We start from the raw sequence: 6,000 nt of genomic DNA on the forward strand, positions 1-6,000 counted from the left end.
CCACCCACTAGCAGCAAGCAGCAGTTGCCTAATATACAGCAGAACAGGGCCTTGTTTCACCCAGCTGTTGTCCTGTTACAGGCTGGAAGTATAAGGTTCAGGAATGACCTAGCAGTACATAGCTTGTTGGGGTCTAGTAGCAACACTCCCAGCACAAGAACATAGTGTATAATGCAAGCCTGGAGACAGTGGTTGGAATCCTGCGTCCTCCTTCCTACTGTTCCTAGCTGTTCTCTAGCTGCCCCTTTGATTTGGGATCTGTGTACAGTTTAAACAATACTGAAAGATTAGTGGAACTTTATTCACCCAGCAGTATGTTGTCTTGTTCCAGGCTGTGTGTTCAGGGCCAGGAGTTACCCCATTCTATTGTCCTGTTCCAGGCTGTGTGTTCAAGGGCCAGGAGTTACCCCATTCTATTGTCCTGTTCCAGGCTGTGTGTCAAGGGCCAGGAGTTACCCATTCTATTGTCCTGTTCCAGGCTGTGTGTTCAAGGGCCAGGAGTTACCCCATTCTATTGTCCTGTTCCAGGCTGTGTGTACAAGGGCCAGAGTTACCCCATTCTATTGTCTTGTTCCAGGCTGTGTGTTCAAGGGCCAGGAGTTACCCCATTCTATTGTCCTGTTCCAGGCTGTGTGTACAAGGGCCAGGAGTTACCCCATTCTATTGTCCTGTTCCAGGCTGTGTGTTCAAGGGCCAGGAGTTACCCCATTCTATTGTCCTGTTCAGGCTGTGTGTACAAGGGCCAGGAGTTACCCATTCTATTGTCCTGTTCCAGGCTGTGTGTTCAAGGGCCAGGAGTTACCCCATTCTATTGTCCTGTTCCAGGCTGTGTGTTCAAGGGCCAGGAGTTACCCCATTCTATTGTCCTGTTCAGGCTGTGTTCAAGGGCCAGGAGTTACCCCATTCTATTGTCCTGTTCCAGGCTGTGTGTTCAAGGGCCAGGAGTTACCCCATTCTATTGTCCTGTTCCAGGCTGTGTGTTCAAGGGCCAGGAGTTACCCCATTCTATTGTCCTGTTCCAGGCTGTGTGTTCAAGGGCCAGGAGTTACCCCATTCTATTGTCCTGTTCCAGGCTGTGTGTTCAAGGGCCAGGAGTTACCCCATTCTATTGTCCTGTTCCAGGCTGTGTGTTCAAGGGCCAGGAGTTACCCCATTCTATTGTCCTGTTCCAGGCTGTGTGTTCAAGGGGGAGTTACTCATTCTATTGTCTTGTTCCAGGCTGTGTGTACAAGGGCCAGGAGTGCAGGCTGGTAATCCACTCGAGCAGGGCTTCTCTGTCCTGGCTGAGCAGAAGGGGGAGGACCAGGTGGACCAGGGGAACCAGAAACAAGCCAAACCTCTCCTCTGCTACCCCTTGAACGCCTCAAGATGTCCTCCGATGACGGGGTCAGGATGCTCTTCCTGGATTTCAGTGGAAAAGGGTGAAATTGTAAGTGTGTTTAAAAAAACAAGAAGCAAGGCATCCTCCTCTTGATATTCCACATTACAGTAGATCCACCATGTGACCTTTCCCCTACATTAACCTGGTTATCATTCACCTATCGGGACCATTGTTTCTACTAGGGACAGGATCACTCTAAACAACCGTCTCTGTTAGTTGATGACTTTACATGAGACCGTATTTCATGGAGGATAAAACACCCAGTTGACTCATATTTCATTGCAGTTTCTCTTTTGCTCGACTTCGCCCGGTTAAATGAACACAAACAAGTAAAGATGGAAACGTTTCCACAGAATCCCCTATACGTTAAACAGGAAATGAGTCATACATGGGCATACTGAAACACTGTCCTGCAAGTCCCTCTGCTGTTTATGAAAATAACTCTGTTTAGATGTGTTCTACTCTCAGAACACTACACCTGGAATAGAAAATAACTAATGGAACTCACCATTAGATCTCATGGAACTGTAATATAATGGAACTCACCATTAGAACTCATGGAACTGTAATATAATAGAACTCACAATTAGAACTCATGGAACTGTAATATAATAGAACTCACCATTAGAACTCATGGAACTGTAATATAATAGAACTCACCATTAGAACTCATGGAACTGTAATATAATAGAACTCACCATTAGAACTCATGGAACTGTAATATAATAGAACTCACCATTAGAACTCATGGAACTGTAATATAATAGAACTCACCATTAGATCTCATGGAACTGTAATATAATAGAACTCACCATTAGATCTCATGGAACTGTAATATAATAGAGCTCACCATTAGATCTCATGGAACTGTAATATAATAGAACTAATGGAACTCACCATTAGAACTCATGGAACTGTAATATAATAGAACTCACCATTAGATCTCATGGAACTGTAATATAATAGAACTAATGGAACCCACCATTAGATCTCATGGAACTGTAATATAATGGAACCCACCATTAGATCTCATGGAACTGCAATATAATAGAACTCACCATTAGAACTCATGGAACTGTAATATAATGGAACCCACCATTAGATCTGGGAACTCACCATTAGATCTCATGGAACTGTAATATAATAATGGAACTCACCATTAGATCTCATGGAACTGTAATATAATGGAACTAATAGAACTCACCATTAGATCTCATGGAACTGTAATATAATAGAACTCACCATTAGATCTCATGGAACTGTAATATAATAGAACTCACCATTAGAACTCATGGAACTGTAATATAATAGAACTCACCATTAGAACTCATGGAACTGTAATATAATAGAGCTCACCATTAGATCTCATGGAACTGTAATATAATAGAACTCACCATTAGACTCATGGAACTGTAATATAATAGAACTCACCATTAGATCTCATGGAACTGTAATATAATAGAACTCACCATTAGAACTCATGGAACTGTAATATAATAGAACTCACCATTAGATCTCATGGAACTGTAATATAATGGAACTCACCATTAGATCTCATGGAACTGTAATATAATAGAACTCACCATTAGAACTCATGGAACTGTAATATAATAGAACTCACCATTAGATCTCATGGAACTCAATTAATATAATAGAACTCACCATTAGATCTCATGGAACTGTAATATAATAGAACTCACCATTAGATCTCATGGAACTGTAATATAATATCACCATTAGAACTCATGGAACTAATAGAACTCACCATTAGATCTCATGGAACTGTAATATAATAAGAACTCACCATTAGATCTCATGGAACTGTAATATAATATAATAGAACTCACCATTAGAACTCATGGAACTGTAATATAATAGAACTCACCATTAGATCTCATGGAACTGTAATATAATAGACTCAATGGAACTCACCATTAGATCTCATGGAACTGTAATATAATAGAACTCACCATTAGAACTCATGGAACTGTAATATAATGGAACTCACCATTAGATCTCATGGAACTGTAATATAATAGAACTCACCATTAGAACTCATGGAACTGTAATATAATAACTCACCATTAGATCTCATGGAACTGTAATATAATAGAACTCACCATTAGATCTCATGGAACTGTAATATAATAGAACTAATGGAACTCACCATTAGAACTCATGGAACTGTAATATAACAGAACTCACCATTAGATCTCATGGAACTGTAATATAGAACTCAATAGAACTCATGGAATGTAATATAATAGAACTCACCATTAGATCTCATGGAACTGTAATATAATAGAACTCACCATTAGAACTCATGGAACTGTAATATAAGAACTCACCATTAGATCTCATGGAACTGTAATATAATAGAACTCACCATTAGATCTCATGGAACTGTAATATAATAGAACTCACCATTAGATCTCATGGAACTGTAATATAATAGAACTCACCATTAACTAATGGAACTCACCATTAGATCTCATGGAACTGTAATATAATACTAATAGAACTCACCATTAGAACTCATGGAACTGTAATATAATAGAACTCACCATTAGATCTCATGGAACTGTAATATCGGAACTCACCATTAGAACTCATGGAACTGTAATATAATAGAACTCACCATTAGATCTCATGGAACTGTAATATAATAGAACTCACCATTAGATCTCATGGAACTGTAATATAATAGAACTCACCATTAGAACTCACCATTGGAACTGCAATACAATAGAACTCACCATTAGATGTCATGGAACTGTAATATAATATAACTAATGGAACTCTCACAATTAGAAGTCATGGAACTGTAATATAATAGAACTAATGGAACTCACCATTAGACTTTGTAATATAATAGACTCACCATTAGATCTCATGGAACTGTAAATATAATTAATGGAACTCACCATTAGATCTCATGGAACTGTAATATAATGGAACTCACCATTAGATCTCATGGAACTGTAATATAATAGAACTCACTCATTAGAATCATGGAACTGTAATATAATAGAACTCACCATTAGATCTCATGGAACTGTAATATAATAGAACTCACCATTAGAATCATGGAACTGTAATATAATGGAACTCACCATTATATCTCATGGAATAATAACTAATAGAGAACTCACCATTAGATCTCATGGAACTGTAATATAATGGAACTCACCATTAGAACTCATGGAACTGTAATATAATAGAACTCACCATTAGAACTCATGGAACTGTAATATAATAGAACTCACCATTAGAACTCATGGAACTGTAATATAATAGAACTCACCATTAGAACTCATGGAACTGTAATATAATGGAACTCACCATTAGATCTCACGGAACTGTAATATAATAGAACTCACCATTAGATCTCATGGAACTGTAATATAATAGAACTCACCATTAGATCTCATGGAACTGTAATATAATAGAACTCACCATTAGGATCTCATGGAACTGTAATATAATAGAACTCACCATTAGATCTCATGGAACTGTAATATAATAGAACTAATGGAACTCACCATTAGAACTCATGGAACTGTAATATAATAGAACTCACCATTAGATCTCATGGAACTGTAATATAATGGAACTCACCATTAGATCTCATGGAACTGTAATATAATAGAACTAATGGAACTCACCATTAAATCTCATGGAACTGTAATATAATAGAACTCACCATTAGAAGTCATGGAACTGTAATATAATAGAACTCACCATTAGATCTCATGGAACTGTAATATAATAGAACTAATGGAACTCACCATTAGATCTCATGGAACTGTAATATAATAGAACTAATGGAACTCACCATTAGATTTCATGGAACTGTAATATAATAGAACTAATGGAACTCACCATTAGATCTCATGGAACTGTAATATAATAGAACTAATGGAACTCACCATTTAGATTTCATGGAACTGTAATATAATAGAACTAATGGAACTCACCATTAGATCTCATGGAACTGTAATTATAATAGAACTAATGGAACTCACCATTAGATCTCATGGAATGTAATATAATAGAACTAATGGAACTCACCATTAGATCTCATGGAACTGTAATATAATAGAACTAATGGAACTCACCATTAGATCTCATGGAACTGTAATATAATGGAACTCACCATTAGATCTCATGGAACTGTAATACAATAGAACTCACCATTGAGATCTCATGGAACTGTAATATAATAGAACTCACCATTAGAACTCATGAAACTGTAATATAATAGAACTCACCATTAGAACTAGAATGTAACATCTAACATTCTCTCCTGTTCTATGTTCAGCAGCTGGACAGCCTCCACTCGTGCCCAAAGCCTATCGTCTTCATCCTGAATCATTCCTCTCGGCAAAGATCGCCAGACTCGGCCTGGTAGCATAAGGTTCTGTTTACCACCAACGGACCACAAGGACTGAACTGTTCCAGACTTCTAGAGTGGAGAGTCCCCAGGAGTTCCACAGTGGAGTGTACAGAACAGAGGACAAGGCTGATAACTGAACTAAGAACAGGACTGTGATGTGCAGTGAACTAGACACAGGATCTACCCTGATTCAAAGTCCACACAAACAGCTAAAAATGAATGG

The 6,000-nt window shown here is 38.0% G+C and overlaps 1 pseudogene; it reads left to right on the top strand.

The window, feature by feature from the left end:
- LOC124027327 overlaps window positions 1-5,797 on the top strand; it is a 48,847-nt pseudogene extending 43,050 nt beyond the window's left edge.
- The last annotated feature ends 203 nt before the right edge of the window (window positions 5,798-6,000 follow it).

This window comes from Oncorhynchus gorbuscha, unplaced genomic scaffold, assembly GCF_021184085.1.
Source record: "Oncorhynchus gorbuscha isolate QuinsamMale2020 ecotype Even-year unplaced genomic scaffold, OgorEven_v1.0 Un_scaffold_3102, whole genome shotgun sequence".
In the NCBI taxonomy this organism is placed as follows: Eukaryota; Metazoa; Chordata; class Actinopteri; order Salmoniformes; family Salmonidae; genus Oncorhynchus; species Oncorhynchus gorbuscha.